The sequence below is a fragment of the Petaurus breviceps genome, unplaced genomic scaffold (genome assembly GCF_028583685.1).
Source record: "Petaurus breviceps papuanus isolate PSGF00001 unplaced genomic scaffold, PetGlider_PUasm1.0 37, whole genome shotgun sequence".
Classification (NCBI taxonomy): domain Eukaryota; kingdom Metazoa; phylum Chordata; class Mammalia; order Diprotodontia; family Petauridae; genus Petaurus; species Petaurus breviceps.
The window spans coordinates 105,593,786-105,612,157 of NW_027186296.1; the positions used below are offsets into that span (position 1 = coordinate 105,593,786).

The following is an 18,372-nucleotide window of genomic DNA, read 5'->3' on the forward strand; positions in this document are numbered from 1 at the left end:
AGAGAGAGAGAGAGAGAGAGAGAGAGAGAGAGAGAGAGAGAGAGAGAGAGAGAGAGAGAGAGAGAGAGAGAGAGAGAGAGAGAGAGAGAGAGAGAGAGAGAGAGAGAGAGAGAGAGCCATTAAGAAAGTATTGCAATAGATCAGACAGGTGGTAATAAAAGCTCATAGCAGGGCAGAAAAGACAGGAACCAGTGGTGAAGTAACAGGATAGGAGGAGAAAGGGAAAGCAGAGTCAAAGGTAAGACCAACATTTTCAACAGTAGAGATTGGGTGAATAATGGTAGTGCTACTGACAGAAACACCTTGTCAGTCTGAAAAATCAGAAGCAATAGGCTTAGGGGGACAGTTATTTTGGCAATTTTTCAGGTTTGGGTATGTTGAATTTGATTTGTTAGTGGGACATCTAGTTTGAAGGTGGCTGTTTGAAACTCAGGATTGAGAACTGGGCAAGAAATATTGATTTCTGGAGAGAGTTGGGAGTAAGTTTGGGAAGGAAAAGAGGAATGCTAATGGAAGTGTGAGTAGAGGTCGGTGAATTTAGGAAGAATGGTAATGAGGAGAACAGGGTGGGAGGGAGTTAGAATACTGAAGAAGAGGACCTGTGGAGAATTCATTTAGAGACAATATAGAAGGATAGGGAGACAGGTTTTAGGGTCTTCTACAGAAGCAGAACAATAGAGAACAGTCTAGGATAATTTCTTGGACAACTTCCCTCTCAACTGAAGTTGTGCTGAGTCCCAAGCTACGTGATCACAAACTGTGTTCTCCTTTGTGATGAGGACAACTGTCTTCCTTAACTTCCTTTCAAGCATGCAGGAAAGTACAGGTAAGGGGGGAAAGTGAGGAAGAAAGTACAGCAGAACCTGGAAGGCTAAAGAAGAGAGGGGAATTTAGGGGAAAGTGAAGAGGAAAGGAGGGGAGGGGCCGAGGGGAGGGGAGGAGAGGAGAGGAGGAGAGAAAGAAAAGTGAATGGAATTCGCAGAAAGAAAAGGAGACAAAAAAGAAGTAAAAGAAAAGGATAAGCAGAGGAAGGGAAAAGAGGTTAAGAATGAGAGAAAGAGCTGGCTCAGAGTGGAGGAATCCCTTGAGCCGGCTCTGAGGGTATGCCTAAGCCAAGCCACGGTGAGCTGCCTGGGAGCCAACTTTATTCCGGAGCCTGAGTGTATGTATGTATCTGGGCTAATTTAGCCCTCCCGTCAAATGACACTATATTTATTAGTGGAGGAGAGATTCTAAAGCTAGTTCTGCAATTTAGAAGATTGGTTCATTTCACCTGCCTGGGCCCAAGTTTCTTTTCAAAGAAAAGGTTTGGGCTCAATGACCTCTAAGTATTTTAGAGTGGGAAGGGAATGAGTGGAAGGTTCTTCAAGGAGTGAAAATTGGGTAGTTTGCATTGCCTCCTAATCTGACTAAGGTCTACGGCCTTGAGACAGCCTCGGGACCGCCTTGGCCAAGGTCGGGCAATTACAGGTGGGAGAATCATAGACAGTAGGATGTCCGAACTGGAAGGGACCTTAAAGGTCATCTAGTCCAGCCCGTTCCCTGCATGGAGGGGTGGGTTCGGTCGGTGGGCACCAGGCAGCCCCCACAGCTGGCTCTCCCCCCGCCTAGCCCGCACGGCCGCCCGCTCCCCGCCTCGGGGAGGCCGCGCTAAGCAGCGGAGTGCCAGCGGTGCCCAGCAGGGAGCCCAGGGAGCTGCGCGCTTGCTCTCAGGCCACGCGGGCAGCAAGAGGCAGTGCCCCAGTTTGTGGCCAATCAGGGAGTACGGGCTGTGCCCCGAGCCGGGCGGGCAGCGGTGCGTAAACAAACCCACGGAAACTCCTCCGCCCCCTCCGCGCTGCCTCGCTCGCCCCGGGCGCCTCGGTCTCCGCTCTTGCGCGCTCCTGCCGTTCCGAGCTCTCCCTCCTTCCCCTGCCGCTAACACACCCTACTCCTCCTCTTCCTCCTCCCGCGAAACTCCTCCGAGCCACTGTTCAGTTACCTACCGCCTCCCCACGCGCGCGCGCGTGCACACAATCCACACACAACCACACGCGCAGGCACACACACGCACACACATTCACACACGCACACAGATCATGGCCTTTGGAGAGCAAGGTAAGGCAGCTGCGAGGTGTGGGAGCCTTCTTCCCTAGCCTGGGCGGGCCGGGAAGTTTCTTGCGTAGTTCTTTTTCTTGCTCGGGGGTGCGAGCCGGGGGAGGGTGATTGCAGGGGATCGCTGGGGGGCTGTGGCCGCGGGGCTCTCAGGCAGGGCCGGGCCGGGCCGCGCCGGGAGGGGGGCGGGGGGAGAACGGCCGCCCGGCGTCATGTGTCACAAGTTGCCCAACAAGCCTGGGGCCGCGGCGGGGCCGTGGGGCCGGGAGGGCTGCCACCGAGGGGCGGCCAAGTGCGGCCGTGCGGGCCGCTGGCGGCCACTAACTTTGTCCTCCGGGAAGCCGGCGGTTCCACCCCGGCCGCCCGCGGCTCCTGCCCGTAGTTGTGACCGGAGGGAGCCAGGCGATGTGTTTGAAGAAGCTGACGCAGTTGGTGACGCTCGCAGCTTCCTGATGAGGGACCGGGAACAGCCGCACATTCCCAGTGTTGGGTAACAAGCTCCGCTTTTGGCCGCTTCCCCCGTTCGCGATTGTTCTAGCAACGCGCCCCGGCGGCTAGTTAGGGAGCCGCGGGCCCGTGTCCAGAGCATCTGTTCCCAGGGTAATTATCTCTGGCTAATGTGCCATGGCAGCGCGGTTCGCTTCCGTTTTGATTAGCTCGGATTATTATATAAGATGTCACAGGAGGGAGGGAGCAAGGCAGAGGGGGAGGGAGAGCGAGCGGGCGGGCGGGAGGCGCGTTGCGAAGGCATTTTTTTTCTCCTTTCGCAAGTTGTGGGGGAGGGGCCCGCGGGAGGGAGCTGGCGAATCGCTTGGGGCTGAGGACCTGGGGACCCACCTGTGTGCCCTCCGGCGCCTCTCCCTGGCGCATCCCCACGTGCATTAGCGGCTGGCTGGGGAGGGGGAGGAGCTGGAGCGGGAGGAGGAGGACTGTGGTGATGCATGTGTGTTTGTGTATGTTTGTGTGTTCTCTAAGCGCTTGTGCGGGAGCCGTGCCGATGCCCTCCCCGCGCCTTACGCCCCCTCTACGCGCGTCTCACTTGAGGTGTGTGGACCTTAAAAGCTCAATTTAAATATTAAGAAATCTGCGTGTGCGCCCGTATAGTACGTACGGAACGTGTGGCCGCGCTCTGAAAGACGCGTGAATGAATCATCGGCTGCCTGGAATGAGCGGCGATGATTCACCCGGGCGAGGTACACACACACACAGACACACACACGTACACACGCGCTCGTATACCGTGTGTGCCTTTATTGACAGTTAAAGGAGAAGAGAAGCCTCCCAGAGTTAGGGCCAGGGGTTTGCACATCTTCGGGAAGTGTGGCTTGGAGGGCGGGGAGGAGGGGGGAGTCCTGGAACGTTTCTCAGCCTCCCAATCTTACTATGATTCCCTAGGGTGTCTTAATCTAAGTTACCTGATCTGGTTCACAGCTAGGCTGTCTTAATTACATTCAGAATTCACTTAGTTTGGATGTCCTGTCGACATTCACAGGGCTAGATTAGACTGGTAACATCTATTTTCCTCTTTCTTGTGGGAGAGGTGGAGTAATTAAGAAAAATTCGAGAAAATAATTTCGGCAGAGTTCTGCTGATAATTTAGGGAGTTAGATCATTAGGTGAGTCAAATAATCTGCTGTTCGACTCAGCCTTAAAGAATTGAAGTATGCTCTTTTTGCCTTTGGCAAAGTACCTTATTATTATTGACACCCCCCCCCCCCCCATATATGCACCACTTCTATTTCTATCTCCCTCCCTGCCTCCCCCTTCTCTCTCTCCACTTCTTTTCTCTCCCTTCCTTTTTCTCTCTCTCCCTTTCTCCCCTTTTCTCTCTCTCTCCCCCTTTCTCTCTCTCTCTCCCCATTTCTCTCTCCCTTTCTCTCTCTTTCTCCCTCTCGCTGTCTCTCTAATTTTAGATGAAGAGTACAAGTATCCTAGCCAGTATTCTTGACTGTCTCTGACTTCTCTTGAAGGCCAGAACAGATCTCCCTTGTCGTAGAGATAAAAACGTAGGGCTTCATTGCCTTTTTAAACCCTTGCTCTTAGGTATTATTAGGGGTGTTAGTTCTCTGTGTTTCAGCATGACATTTTCTGGTTCTGTGAACAGATGGCATCTGTAGTGAGTGTATGTTAAGTAATCAGAGTTTTAAGATGCTCTGAATGATGAGCTCTGAGTTTAAGAGGAAGCCATTTAGAGATTTGCTATTTTGTACAGTAAGGTACAGCTTTTCATTGTTGATTGAAAGTGATACAAAAAAAGTTTAGGAAGCTTAAAGTGGATTCTGAAAAGTTCAATTCCCATAGTGATGTACCTAGTCTTCATTAGATTTTTGTATATTTAGGTTAAGTTTTTTTTCTCCCTAAGATTCAGTGCCTAGATATATTGCTTCAGTACTGGGATAGCTCACAGTAGATAGGCAGTATTCAATTGTTTATGTTTTTAATATTCATAGATGTTGGGGAGAAAAAGGGTGTGGTGATGAGCACTTGAGTTGAAACCAGATGACCTGGGTGTACATTCTGGCTCTATAACTCACTAACTTTGTAACCTTGGACAAGTCACTGAATCTTAGTTTCTTCACCTGTAAAATGAGCAAGTTGGGCTAAATGAGCTATATATTTAGTTCTGTCTGTCTGTCTGTCTGTCATTGATATCTGCTGAACTTAACTGACACCAAGAGTAGTTCTATATATAAAAGGTTTTTAAAACCCCTGAACATGTCCAGCAAATCTTTGAACATATAATTTCATTTTTTTGTCCTAAAAAAATCGATTTGGGATTTAATGGGGGAGAGAGAGAGAACATTTCCATGTACGAAGCAGAACGGAAATAGATGATTGTGAAAATGCAAATCTATGTGATGGACCTCTTGCTTTAAAAAGAAAAAGTAAATAATAAATTTATTATTTTACTTTCAAAAGCTGTCCAATTTGCCTGTGCTTTCTTCTGAACTTCCTTCAGTTTTCTCTACAATAAAAGAAAATGCTTCAAGGACCATCTTTATTTTCTCCTTTATTTGGTGACCCTATTGCTATCTTTATTCTCCTCTCTTAATCCACCTTCCCCCCCAGAAATAAAAGTGCTGTCATTGAAACAAATAAGCAAAGTCAAACAAAGCAAATCCATCCATTTGCCAAGTCAGAAATGTTTGTTTTATTCTCTGTCTTGAGTCTCTTATTTCTTTGTCAGGAGATGGGTGCAATGTTTCCTCAGTCCCTTGGAGCTGTGGCTGACCATTGAATTGATCAGAATTCTTATGTCATTCAAAGTTGACTAGGATGCTGTTATTGTTTTTCTGGCTCTGCTTACTTCACTCTGCATCAGTTTATACAAATCTTCTCAGGTTTCTCTAAAACTACTATCTCAAATGAAGTACTATTGGTAAAGTGCTTAGCACAGTGCCTGGCACATAGTAGATGCTTAATAAATGCTTGTTCCCTTGTCCGCTTATTCCTTTTGCCATTGCCCTAGATGACCTTTAAGTCCCTTCCGCCCTTCAGCTTTCTATAATTCTTGTGATCATCTAATTCACGAATCTAAGCTAAAAAGCTAACAGAAATATTTCACTGATGATGTTTTAAGATGAATTTTAAAATATATACTACATGTGTATGCACATATATTTTACAAAGATTTTAAACACTAAACAGTTTAATTAAAAATATATATATAGCTCTATTATCTCATTGATTATGAATATTGTATCTGATGATAGAGACTGAACCTATCCATGCCTGTTCATCCTATATAACTATTTCACATATGAAACAAATTAAAATTCAAATAATATTTAGACCATACACACCTACAAAAGGGTACTCAATTTCCAGATTATTTTCTTGCCCATACTCTCAGTGTTTAATCAATGAAGAATTAGAGTTGACTATGATGTGGACATTCAGCATACATTTCATTAAATCTCAGTGGCCTCTCTCTAGGTTTACGAAGAATGTTTGGTCCTTTGGATCAACTTGTTTAACTTGGGAATTGAAAAAGCAGGAAAACTCATCTCTTTTTCCTACTTTTCTCAAGGAGAAAGTGAATTAAGTTGCCTAGTTAACTGATTTATTTGAAAATTTTTGTGGTAACTTGATTTTAAAGGATCTAGTTTCCCCTTTTATATATAAAAATGAAGATTAGGAAATAGATATGCCTATTTTAATTAGCACAATTGCAAATAAGAGACTTGGTTGGTTATGTTGAAGTAATATTGAAACAGGATTCAGGAAATCTTGAGTTTTAGACCTAGCCCTGCCACTAACAACTTAACCAAACATCTCACCGGTTCTTAGTTTTTCTCATCTATAAAATGAGGAGTTTGAATTATATGATTTCTGTGTCCCTTTCAGTTCTAGCATCTCATGGAATCAGTCAAGAACTCTTTTCCGATAGTAAAGCAATTTTCATGAGAAAGCAGATTATCTGGCTTATCTAGACTGGCCATGTGATATTCAGCTTGGTAGGAAGAGGACAAGAAAGTAAGGAGTTTGGTGGACTTGGTAGTTTTTATAGGTGGAAAAACGTTCAGTTGGAGAAAAACAGTGAATTAAATTCAGATTTTCTTGATCATAGGGATAAAGAGGAAGGGAAGAAGGTTAACATGAGGGAATCAAGGCATTGATTAAGTGTTGGCAGGACGAAAGTTATGTTTGCTTTAGGATTTTGTGAACCATATGCTGTTCAGTTCAACAAACATTTGGCACCAGCTAACGTGCCAGGCACTGTGCTAAATTCTGGAGATACAAAGACAAAAATCAAAAGTCACCTGCCCTTCAGAACTTAACATTCTCCATATACCATTTATACAAATAATTGGATGAAAAGCGTTTTCGAGGTATGTGAGACAGCATGGGAAGTGGAAAGAGAGCTGGATTTGGCATCAGAGAGACCCGGCTTGAAATTCTACCACAGACACTATCTGTGAGACAGTGGGCATGTCACTTAACCTCGCTGTAAGTGAGGACAGTAATAGCATCGGCTTCACAAGTTTGTCACATGGTTTAAATGAGATGTTTGTACAACCCTTTGTAAATTTTAAAATGCTATCTACCTTGCTAACCTTTATTATTACTATGAATAAAGGAAATAGAAAGCAGTTCATTGTGGGAAAGGGAGCAGGATCAGGAAAGTCTATGAATAAGAGGGAGCCCCTGAGATGAGCCTTCAGAGGAGCTAGTAATTAAGAGGCAGAGTAAGGAAGAGCACTTGGGGCAAGGGAAACAGCTTGTGCAAAGTTCTACAAATGGGATGTAGAGTGTGGCTAGTTCGACTGGAAGACAGTGTGGACGGGGACAGGGCAGCAGATAATGTGAAATAATTTTGGAAAGCCTGGCCAGAATTTGGTAACAAATAAGTTTAAATGCCAAACTTGAGAAGATGATATTTCATCCTGTTGGCACTAGGTAAATAGGGACTCCCTGAAATTTCTTGAGTGGGAGATTGATGTGTTCACATGTGTTTTAGGATTAACAATTGGACATTTTGTGTTGAGGATGGATTAGAAGGAAGGGACATGGGAAATAGGGAAGGTGGTGGGGGTCTGCTCGAGGTTTGTAATGATCTGAGTGAAAATAAGGAGAGGACTGTAAGTACAAAAGCAGCTGTCAAGGTAGAATCATTATGACTTGAAGAGCTGAGGATAACTCCGGGGTTTTGAACAAGGGTAATTAAAATGGTTGGTTTTGTATTGTACAGAAATAGGCAGGTTTGGAAGAGGGCTGGATTCAGGCAGATGGAAAACAACTCCGTTAGGGATGTGGTAAGTTTGGGATGCTAAAGGATATCCAGTTAGAGATGGCCTGGAATTCAGAAGAGAGATGAAGGCTGCGAATATAGATGTGTGAATTTTTTACATAGGGAGAATAATTAAACATGGGAGCTGATGTCACCAAAATCTAGGTGGTGTAGAGAGAAAAAGAGGAACGCCTAGAATAAAACCTTGAGGATACCTACACAAAAGGGGTGGCACGTAGATGAAGAAATAGCAAAGTAGAAAGAGGAAGAACCAGACATATAGGAGAGCCAGGAGACAGTATTCAGGAGGAAGGGCTACTCACCAATGTCAGAATCTTCAGGGAAATCAAGGCAGATGAGAACTAAGGAAAAGAACATTGGAGTTAAAAACAGAGATCATGGATAACCTTGGAAAGAGCAGTTTTAGTTGAATTGGTTGGCAGTCGAATGTCAGGGCATGAAGAAGAAAGTAGAAAATGAGTAGGTGGAAGCAAGAAGTATAGATGTCTTTTTCTGGGAGTCTGGTTGTAAAAAGGAGGAAATGCAAAGGATGATAATGAGAAGATGAAGGCTTTCTTCATTATGTGGAGATCTGGGCATGTTTGTAAGCAGCATGTGCAGAGCTAGGGAATAAAGAGAAATTAGAGATTAGAAAGAAAATGGTCAGAGGGGAAATCTTCAGAAGAAAATGGAAGCGGATGTGATTGGGTGCAAGTTAGAGGGTTTGACGTTGTCAGGAAGAGCCACCTTTATCAGAGACTGGAGCAAAAGAGGGGGGAATAGAGTTGGTTGATGTTGAAGGATATGAAAAATAGATTTGGGAAGATACTCGCTTAGATGGCCTCTTTTCTTTATCGAGTGATGGTAGAGTAAAGGCGGGGACTTGCCGGAGCTCTTCCAGATTCCCCTCCAAACAATCTTAAAATAACACCGTAATGCAAATTCTGGAGCAGCAGAACCAACAAAACGATGGGGCGAAACAATTTTCCAGCCCAAGACAACTTAGAATGTGGGCCAGAAAAGTTCATCTCATTGGAGGGAAAATGGAGCACATTCCAGCACAGGCCAAGCACCAGCAAGCCAGCAGTAGGCCTTGAGGGTGACTGAATTGGCAGCAGAGGCTTCTGGAGCTCTCAGCTGGTTGGTAAGAGGGCTGCGCAACTGGTTAGAAGGAGATTACAGGGAACTCTTTTTGTTTTTATTGCTTTTTGGAAGGCAGTTGGGGTTAAGTGACTTGCCCAAGGTCACACGGCTAGTAAGTATTAAGTGTCTGAGGACAGATTTGAACTCAGGTCCTCCTGACTCCAGGGCTGATGCTTTCTTCACTGTGCCACCTAGCGTCCTGTAAGGGAACTCTTTATAGGCACTGGGTGCAGGGCTTTGTTGCATTGCCGGTATGTGGTTCTGAGTCACAGTCCCAGGGCAAGGAGGAACATCAGCCCTCTGTGGCCACAGGGGACCCTGATCACAGTTCCGGGGCAGAAAAGAGTACTTGTGGTCATGTGCAGGCCAGGAGACCAGTAAGTACACCTCTCCTTAGATGATAGCACTTTGCAAGAGCTGAAAATTTACAGACGCCTTTCCTCATCCACCAACCCCATCCACTAGCCCTAAAAACAGTAGCATGAAAAACCTGAAGCTTGGGACAGTACCCCCTCCACAGCAGGAGTAGAGTCCAACTTTAACATAAAGTTAAAAGTCAAGAAATAATGCTGCAAAAAAAAAAGTAAAGAACAAAAAAAGAACTTGATATAAAAAGTAACTATGGTGGCAGGGAATGAAAACTCAAAAGAAGACAACAAAATAAAAAAACTGCTACATCCAAAGTTTCCAAGAAAAATGTGCGTTGGTCTCAGGCCCAAAAAGAATTCCTGGAAGTGCTTAACAGGAACTTAAAAAATCAAATAAGAGAGGGAGAGGAAAAATTGGGAAAAGAGATGAGAGTGATGCAAGAAAATCATGAAAAAAGAGTCAACAGCCTGGTAAAGAAGGCACAAAAAAAATACTGAAGAAAATCATGCTGTAAAAAGCAAAATAAGCTAAATGGTAAAAGAGCCACAAAAATCCACTGAAGAGAACAACACCTTAAAAAGTAGAATTGGCCAAATGGAAAAATATGTACAAAGGATTATAAAATGATGCATACTCTTTGGCCCAGCAGTACTACTTCTTGTATCTGTATCTAAAAAGATTTTTTAAAAAATAAAAAGGAAAATTAAAAAATTAATAAAATATAGCATTTTAAAATTTACAAAGTCAGGAGCTTGAGAGATCTGAGCTAGAATGCACTAAAATGATCTGGTATTAAGTCATATAAAATCATATATTGTTTTTGTGTTTTGTTTTTTTAAAGCAGCTTTTTTTCATGGTGGCAAAGATTTGGAAATTGAGAGGATGCCCATCAGTTGGGGAATGGCTGAACAAATGCTATATTATTGTGATGGAATACTATTGTGCTATAAGAAAAAGCAGGGTGCTTTCAGTAAAAGTTGGAAAGGTTTAAATGAACGGATACAAAGTGATCAGAACCAGGAGAACATTGTATACAGTAAGAGCAATATTGTATGATGATCATCTGTGAATGACTTAGCTATTCTCAGCAAGACAATGATCTAAGACTTACAAAGGGCTTATGGTGAAAAAATGTTGTCCACCTCCAGAGAAAAAACAGATGGAGTCTGCAGATTGAAACAAAATTTTTTTTAGCTTGCTTTGTTTTTCTCTTTTTTATTTATTTTTTGGTTTCTGTTTTCTTTTACAGTGTAACTAATACAGAAATATATTTTGCATCACTGTGCCTTTATAACCTATATCAAATTGCTTGCCGTCTCAGGGAGGGGATAGAGAGGGAGAAAATTTGGAACTTAAAATTTAAAAAATATTTTAATTATTTTTGCATGTAATTGGAAAAAATAATAAAAAATCAAGTATGAGGCAGAATCTTGAAAGGCATGGGAATGGAATGATGGTTTAGGTGGTTTGAGGAGAGAAAAGGCTGGAAATGGCAGCGTATGCCTATAAATCTTTGTTACTTGAGAGGCTTGGGTTGATGGGTCAGGAGCATGAGAGATCTGAGCTACAATGCACTAAAATGATCTGGTATTAAGTCCAGCACTGATAAATGTTGTGAGCCCCCTGGGAGTAGGGCGACCATAAGGGGAGGTGAACCAACTTAGTTTGGAAATAATAGTAGGTCAAACTTTCCATACTGATCAGTAAGGGAATTGGGCCTGTGGTCTGGGTCAGAGAGCAAGACTCATTTAAAAAAAAAAGAAAGAAAAAAGAAGCAGCACGAAGAAGAGGTTTGGAAGAGTCTCTATAGGGAGTATGATATAGTTAGGAAATGAGTCAATAAAAGGTTTGCCTTGAAACAATGAGTCCCTTTTTAAAATTAGATAGCATACTTTAAAATACTTTTCTTTTTGTATAATAGTTCTTATTGATGGAAGGTTTGTTTTTTGGTTTTTTTTTTGAGGGGGGAAGGTAGGGCAATTGGGATTAAGTGACTTGCCCAAGGTCACACGGCTAGTAAGTGTTAAATGTCTGAGGCCTTGAACTCAGGTCCTCCTGACTCCAAGGATGTGCTCTATTCACTGTGCCATGTAGCCGCCCCTGTTTTTTTTAATCATTTGTAAATATGTTTCCCTTCCTCCTCCCAGAGTGCCATGCCATATAACTAAAAGCATTTTTAAAGACAAAAAAAAAGAAAAAAAAATTAACTGCTCAATACATTGAAAAAGTCTAAAAATATGTTGTAATGTACACTTGTGGATCTCCCATCTTTGCAGAAGGGCATAGTGGGAGGGCCTTCTCATATCTCTTCTTTTTAGACCTACTTGTTCTTTATAATTTTGCAACATTGTTTTTAGTGGTTTTTTCTATACTGTTGTGAGGATCACTGTGTACATTGTTTTCCTTGCTCTGCTTACTTATTTCTGCATCAGTTTAAGTAGATCTTTTTGTGTTTCTCTGTGTATTTTTTCTTACAGCATGGTATTGTTCCATTACGTTCACATAGCATAATTTGTTTAGACATTCACTAACCAGTGGGCATCTGCTTTGTTTCCAATTCTTTGTCAACCAGTCAATAAAACTGTATTAAGCACTTACTGTGTGCTGGGTACCATGCTAGGCACTGAAGATAGTTCCTAGTGAAGATAGTGTCAGAGACAGCCCCTGCTCTTAAGGAACTCATGATCTAATGGGAGAGACAACAGGAAAATAACTGTACAAGCAAGATACATAGATTTACATACACACACATAAATATGTATGTATATGCATACATGCATACATAAACATATATATTCAGGATAAATTGGAAATGGATCAACAGAAGAAAGACACTAGCCTTAAGGAATCAAGAAAGACTTTGTAGGAGGTGGAATTTTAGCTGGGATTTGAAGAAAACCAAGATGGGCAAGAGAGGGTGGTAAGTTAGCAGGGGTGAGTTACCTGTGACCTTGAAGCCACAATGTGCACGGCCTTCTAGGTCCTTGGGTGCGGCCTTTTGATTGAGTCCAGGTTTTACAGGACAAATCCTTTCATTGAGGGGATTTGTTCTGTGAAGTTTGGATTCAGTCAGATGGCTGTACTTGAGGACCTAGAGGGCCACGTGTGGCTTTGAGGTCACAAGTTCCCCACCCCTGAAGAGAACATTGGACAAGTCAGTGAAAATAACTGAAGTCCAGAGAAGTGCCTTGTTTGAGGCGCAGAAGGGCAGGAGGAGGCTGCTTGTGAAGGGCTTTGAAAGCCAAACAGGATTTTTTATTTGATCCTCAAGGTGAATGGAGGCAGTGAACCTGATTGAACAGAGAAGTGATCTGGTCAATTCTGCCTCTTCAGAAGATCAGTTTTAAGAACTGGAGTGGGGAGAAACTTGAGGCTCTAATCCAGATTTTTCATTGAACTTCTTTTAACAAGGACAAGGGGTAGTAATCTCTGGTCTTGTGTCTTCTGATCTCTCCCTTCTCATCTCCTGTTGTTCCTTATCTGATTTCTGCTTCCTCCTGTTTCAGGGTCTGTTCTATGACCCATACAAACTCCAGCTGAAAAACCTAGACTCCACAGTTCTGTCATTTGTATCATAAACATGACATAATTTTTCCAATTATTGCCAGTTTTTAAAATTTCTATTCTCAGCTGTATTTTTAAAATCCTGAAAACCCTATTTCTATAAGCTGATTGGCCATAAAGCCTTAAAGCCATCTTTTCCTTGGTGTCTGGGCCTGAGAATCGCTTTAACACAAGAATGGGTATACTTCTCTGAGGGGCTCTTTTATCTTAATTCTGAGAAGAGTCTCTAGCTTCTTCTCAAGCAAAGAAAAAACATTAAGTGCTTACTTAATTAAGTGCCATGCTGTGGGGATGCAAATAAAAAAGACCCAGACAGCTCATCCCCTCAAGGAGCTTTTATTCTAATGGTGGATAATAGGCAATGAAGGGAGGTGGATAGGGGGGGTTCTTGAGTGCCCCAGGTTCTGCACCCCTGTTCTAAGAGTAGAGAGTGAAGTATGTTTTGGGGATTATCTGAAAATACAAGGGAGAGGTAGGTGCTGATTTAGTAAAGTTGTTCTCCAGAGTGCAAGGCTGTTGGCCAGAGACGCAAACAATCATTTTCTGCCCTTTACAAATACTAAAATGTACAAATATGAAAGAGGTGGATAGATGAAGCAACCATCCGAGGGAGGAGAAATTGCTGAGTGATGGTGGCCAACAATAGATGGAAGTGGCAGGAAAGAGCTTGGAATATGCCTCTTCCTTTTCCTGTTCTAGTATGTAAGTGAGCGTGAGTTACTGGAGAGAGTGGCCCGGGTCACAGTGTGATTTGGAAGGAGCTAGGTAGCTCCTAAGTGCAAGAAGAAAGGAATGAGAGAGGAAAAGGGGCCCTAGGTAGTGATAGAGGGCTGAGGTGTGGTTGGTTCATTCACTGTCTCCCAACCCAGAGCCTGTACCTCATCTCATAGACAACCCCAGCCCTACCTCAGGCCCTCAGTTCAGAGTATGCAGAGGTATCCTATTGAATCCAGTTTTCCCCAAATTTCATATTTCTTTGTTTTTGTTAACTTTTATTGTAATTCTATGTGTGGATTTGCTTTGTAGCTTTTTCAAAAAGTTATGTTGGGGAAAAAAAGATAGATCAAAGAAGGGATTTAACTATTCCTAGAGATTGGTACTTAATGAGTTAAGATCACAGGGGAAAAGCTTCTCTGCTTAGGAGAATGTTCTGTTGCCTGGAAAAGATATAACAGGAAGGTTAATAGGAAGATAAAAACCTATAAGAAGTTTAAATCTTACCCAATACATTCTAGGGAACTGAAACTACCTATAATTGCTAACGTAGCAACATAAATAAGGTGCGCTGGACAGTTCCAAAGACCCCACAATATAATACCATATGTGTGCTATATTTCCTTCTGCTATTGACTTTTTTACCTGTTTCTTTAACTGCTTAGACTCAGGGTCTTTAATTGAGTTTTCTTACTCCTGAGATCTTTGGTAATTCGGTCTCCCACTGCCCCCCATTTCTTGTTTTCCAACTCCCCTTGGATGGCAGTTTCGTGAGAGCCTAGATCTGAGTCACATTTTCCTTCCATACTGGGCAGTTTATGGTTCCCCTTCTGTGCTCCAAGACTTCTAGGGGGAAAGAACTGACCCCAGTTGAGTGCAGAACGTTTTTTCTCAGGTGTAGTGGCATGCTACACAGCCCCAAGTGTGTGGCACATATCTCTGCCACCCTACTATTGTAGCCTGAGTAAGCAAATAACTTCATTTTGGAACTCCAGCACAGGGGGAGGGTGGGGAAGAAAGAAAAGGAATGTAGAGTTGAGTTCTTTTGCAAATCCCTGGGTTGGCCTGTGCAACAACCTTGCTGCCAGGAGTGTGGGGGGGAGGGGGGGAGAGGGAGGATACTGAGTGATGCTGACGTTGCTTTATCTTTTGTGGATAATTTTGGAGAAAGGTCCTAAGGATCAAAGAAAATGACTAGTCTTTCTTCAACTTATTGGTCATGTAATTCAAAAGTTTCTCCTATATATGTGCTATACATAGGTGAGGTCTAGACACAAAGTCGCATATAAATGCCCCCACATTTTTGCTTTTGGGGCCTCATACCTCACCTAGGTATGTGAGACACCCCACTTCTCTTGGTTTGGCTCTTTCTTCCAGCTTGTTCTCACACTAGCAAGTGCAATTTTCCCAAAGATAGAACACCACCACGCAGTCCTAGGGCAACCCTGTTTAGGAGAAATATGCTTCCTCTACTCAACATTCCAGGTTTTGGGCCCTCATATTTTCTATCTACATCATTAACTGCTCACAAGGCAACATTGGTATTGTGTATGATATTTGTACAACCAACCATTCATAACAATGATACTTTGGAATCTTAAACAGAACTATTTACTTAGTAAAATAGACAATAAGATTATAGATATTCATCCTTTAAAGCAAATACATAAATAAGAAAATATACCACAATATACATATAAACCCAGACTCTACTCTCCTGCCAATGAACTTATCTGCAAACCTCATTGCTACTGGTTTCTTCAGGAACATCTGCACCACAAGAATCTACTTGGGCTCACTATTTGGTTGTTGATTCTCACGGTTTCTTCAGCTGGGGAAATCCCTCTATTCATACACAGCCTTTAATAATCTTTCATCTAACTGTAATCCTTAAAAAGACATTTAGAAGTTGTCAAGTTAACATGAAGAGTAGTCGTCCTAAACCTAGAGAATGCAAAGCTGGGTTCACTGTCAGTCTTGTTCACCAGCCTGGCCACTTCTTTATTCCCTTGGCTTTCTGTGCTGACCAGTCACAGTGGAGCTCACAGCAGCTTAGTTCTTCTGGTCAGGACTCTCAATCAGTTGTAAAGCCTCTTCTGCTTTTCCTCCTCAGACCACTGGTGGCAGAGGACAGCAGCAAGTCCTTAGGAGAATGGGTGCTGAAAGGCAGTAGCCCTCAGTGGAGCTCTGGGCAGGTGAAATAATGACGAATCAGGGGTCTCCGAAGCCTTCTTTCAGCTGCCTGCTAATTGCCTTGGCTCCCACAGAGCAGCCTTTAGAGCCCTCCCACTATGTCTTCAGCCCTTCTCAGGTTCTCCTTCCCATGCTGTTGTCTTCCATGGTATCTCTTGCATGTATTGAGTAGCTGAAATGGATCCCCTGACTGTGATTCATCTTTTACTTAAAAAGTCACATCTCACCAGGTTTCTCCTATCCGATTGACAGTACTATTTCATCATACCTCAGTTTCCATTTATATGATTTCTTTTTCTCAATTTTATCTGCTTTAGTCATAAAACATGCATATATAAATTAGCCTTGCTCTGAAATTCTCAACAAGATCATCTCTCCTTGGTGCCACCGAAGATATATTTCTCTAAAATCCCATTTCTCCAGTTTTTAATAAATGAAAGACCTTTCTCTGCCTGTATAGCATTGCATTGTTTCCACACTAGTGAGGCCTCATTCCACCTTGGTGATAACAGTTCTGGTTCCTCACTTAGCCACAGATCATTCTCTTCAAAACTGCTACATCCTATCTAAAAGCTGTGGTTCTTCATACACATATTTTATCAGTTGACATTAATGCTCCTGTCCACTTTCCTCTCTCTTCCCTGCACCACTCCAGATCAGATCCTTTCTCAAACTTCCACATCCTGTCTAAAAGCTGTGTTTCTAAAAACTCATACTGTAATAGTTTACATGAAAGCCTTTAAGGTCCTGTCCTCCCCTCTCCCATCTTCTCTTCTCCTTAGTATATCCAATAGTAGTTTAATAATATTGATTCACACTTATATAGAACTTTTAAGGTTTGTCACGCTCTTAAATCATAATAACCTTGTGAAATAGCTAATATAGTTATTTTCCTCCATAATTTACAGATGAGAAAACTGAGACTCGTCAAATTTAACTGATTTTCTCAGAGATCACACAGTGAATAAGTGTTAGATCCTGGAATCAAACCTAACTCCCTCTTGACTCTAGACCCAGTGTTCTCTCTTATTGTTTGTTCATTTGACTTCTGAAGAAACACTAATAAGACTTCAACATTGGTGGTGACTTGTTTTATCATTCAGGCCTCAACTAAGGAAGCACCATACTCATGGAAAACAAATGGGTTACATTTGAACTGGCAAAAGATGCCAATGATAACATCTAATGGTTTCCTAAAGAATAATTATTTTATCTTTTTTTTTAAAGCAATCGGGGTTAAGTAACTTGCTCAAGGTTACACGGCCAGTTATTTCTGGGTGTGGTGCTGAGTATCTGAGCCCGGATTTGATCCAGGTCATCCCGACACTGGAGATGGTGCTCTTACTCGCTGAGCCACCTGGCTGCCCCTAAGCAATTGGGGTTAAGTAACTTGCTCAAGGTTACATGGCCAGGTGTTTCTGGGTGGGTACTAAGTGTCTGAGCCCAGGATTCGATCTCCAGGTTTTCTCAACACTGGAGCCGGTGCTCTTACTCGCTGTGCTACCTGGCCGCCCGAATAATTATTTTATCTTAAAAAAAAAAAAGAACCCGTTCCTCTTATCCTCTAAAACTGAATTCTTTCAACTTATTCCTTTACATTTCAATTTATTTGAGTGGATGAAAATGATGGCTTTTCAGTAACATGAGTAAATGAAGGGTGCTGAAAAATAAGAAGCACCATGAGTTTTTCCTAAAAATTACTTGTGTCCCTTGGTTCATCAGTTAGGTTCAGCCTCCTGGTTCTGTGCTATCACACCCTATAAGAAGTAGCAAAACCATCCTGGATTTTGTGGGGAGTGAGAAGGGAGAAGGAATGAGTATGCATTGGCTTAGAGAACTCTTAGTGTGGACATAACTTGTTCTAATGTAGATCTATACCTGCTCTGTAGTTATCTAGGGCAGGGAGAGGTTCAATAGACTTGCCGGGCATAAACAGTATGAGCCAGAGATTGGATTTGAATGCAGTTCTTCAGAACTCAAATCCATCTCTCTGCTAGACACGTTAAGTCATGGTTATTTCAGAACTAGGAATGCCAGCGATTGTCAATATTAATTTTTTTTCAGGGGAAGGTTTTAAGAATGATTTAAGGGGCGGCTACGTGGCGCAGTGAATAAATCACTGGCCCCGGAGTGAGGAGGACCCGAGTTCGGTTCTGGTCTGACGCTTAACACCCACACAAAAAAACTAGCTGTGTAACCTTGGGCAAATTACTTAACCCCAATTGCCCTCCAAAAGGCAAAAAAAAAAAAGAATGATTTAAAAGTAAAATGTAGGGGAATGATCAAACAAAACAAGTCAGTTTCATTATCTAACCTTTTTCCCATCTTTAGGTTAAAGGTCTTGCTGCATAGAATTTTTGACTAAAGATAAAGTATCCTCTTGAAGAAATTACTATAGGAGAGAGTTGTACTTTGATGAGAACTTGAAAATATCAGAAGATACTGGGATCCACTTTATGTTTCCTAATACAACCATCTCTTTCCTTCTTGCAAATATTGAATCTGAGGTTTAGATCAATGTATCTAGGCTTCATTACCTTATGCCCATAGGTACTTTGATTCAT

At 42.6% G+C, this 18,372-nt stretch overlaps 2 protein-coding genes across 7 annotated transcripts in view; one reads left to right on the forward strand and one right to left on the reverse strand.

Moving 5' to 3' along the window:
- ANKRD1 (ankyrin repeat domain 1) overlaps window positions 1-18,372 on the reverse strand; it is a 392,615-nt gene that overhangs the window by 243,579 nt on the left and 130,664 nt on the right. The window lies entirely within an intron of this gene.
- Window positions 1,828-18,372, forward strand: part of PCGF5 (polycomb group ring finger 5) — a 146,877-nt gene continuing 130,332 nt past the window's right edge. For 3 of the 6 annotated variants that reach the window (XM_069099207.1, XM_069099205.1, XM_069099208.1), the window contains exon 1: window positions 1,829-2,097. The gene's annotated coding sequence lies outside the window, so the exon portion shown is untranslated. Of the gene's footprint in view, window positions 2,098-2,393; window positions 2,695-18,372 lie in introns of those variants that run through there. The other 3 variants (XM_069099206.1, XM_069099209.1, XM_069099216.1) reach the window with 2 other exon arrangements.